Source organism: Lepidothrix coronata, unplaced genomic scaffold (genome assembly GCF_001604755.1).
Source record: "Lepidothrix coronata isolate B3197 unplaced genomic scaffold, Lepidothrix_coronata-1.0 Scaffold3, whole genome shotgun sequence".
Taxonomy (NCBI): domain Eukaryota; kingdom Metazoa; phylum Chordata; class Aves; order Passeriformes; family Pipridae; genus Lepidothrix; species Lepidothrix coronata.
The window spans coordinates 74256-75833 of NW_016690183.1; positions in this window are offsets into that span (position 1 = coordinate 74256).

Consider the following 1578-nt stretch of genomic DNA (forward strand, 5'->3'; position numbering starts at 1 on the left):
TTTAGCTCCACAGCCAGCACAGGACCTAAAAGTCTCTGTACCTACTCTGACAACTTATAGCCTTATCAGCACTGAAGAAAGGTGTCTGAACAAGGTCTGAAGTGGCTGAAGGAATGCCGATGTTTTCGCTGCTTTCATTCCCCAACTCGTGCGTTGGTCAAAGTGCCAAGTCCTGCTGTGCTGAAATCCCAAAGGAAACGAGTACAGTTCTGTGAAAGACCATGGTAGTTGTTAGTTAAAAGGCAAGGTGAAGTCTGCAAAGAGTTGAATTACAGTTCTTAGTATAAGAACTACTTCTTTGAGTTCGAGGAAGTATGATGAATACAGATTACACCAAAGTGGATTTCAGAGCAAGTCAAATGAAATGGGATTCTACCTTGGAGCAGAAGGGCCCAGGCTACTTTGCCCCTGTTAGGGAAAAAAAGAGATTGTGTTCTGTTTCTAAAAGCAGCACAGTATGTTTGAGAAATACAGTTCTCCTAGTACCTATATTTTTTTAACTTGGCTTATATATTATGTATGTATAATATTCTAATAATTTTGTGCTTTTGGGTCTAAATCAGCCTGTTGGTATTGATAGGTAGTTAACTTACCTAGGTGAAATATATTCTGAAACTATTATAGAAGGATACTTATACTTACCATGTATACAATTGCTGTTGTCTCCAGTGGTGAAAAAGTGGCCTGCTTTGGAGTCAGTTCCAGTATTAAGAGGAAGTTATTTATACTCAGCAATCACTGTTATAAGCACAGTGAGAATGTGACTTCTTGTTCTTAACATTTAAACAATGTTTCTTCTGCAAATGCACACAAACTTACAAAACAGGTTCAGCGGGGAAATTCATTTGATTCCAAGAGTAGCACAAAATTTTGCTAAAAAGCCAATAATGATAGATTTAGCTTTTTACTCTTACGAGGTATCACGTTTTCTGTATGCAATGCATATGTACCATAGTAATTCAATTAATGCTTTATGTCACCTTTTTATATAATACTTTAATCTAAACATTGCTGTGTTGAGTTTGGGATTTCTACACATTCTCCATATACTTTTGTTTTGCTGTGGGTTTTGGTGTTCGTGTTTCATTAATACTTTTGAAGTGCACACCAAGAAAAAATTTTGGTAAACAAATTTTTAGCACACTGATATAGGAATCTTATTCTTTGTCAAGGTGTAGAAGTCAATATCAGACAAATTTACATGGAGTTTTTAATGTTGTGCTGTAGACAGATATGAAGAAAATATTCATCGAACCTTAAGGCTAATGAGAATTAATAGTGGTTTCCTGTAGTTTGATAGTTTCTCTGTATATCTGGATTATTCCTATCATGTTACTAAGGATTTAACATAATTGGTGATAAGAGTGATATTCAGTTTTCTCTCTTTTTAAATATTAATTGTATTAAAAGTAAAAAAAAATAATTCCAATTAGTTAAATTTTTCTGAAATAGAAATCCAGTTATTTTTAAGAATCCCTGTTCAGTTTGTTAGAATACAGTAGTAACACTTTGAAATCAGGTAAACAGAAACAACTTGTTTTGATTTTTGTGGGGGTGGTTTTTTTTTTTTTTTTTTTT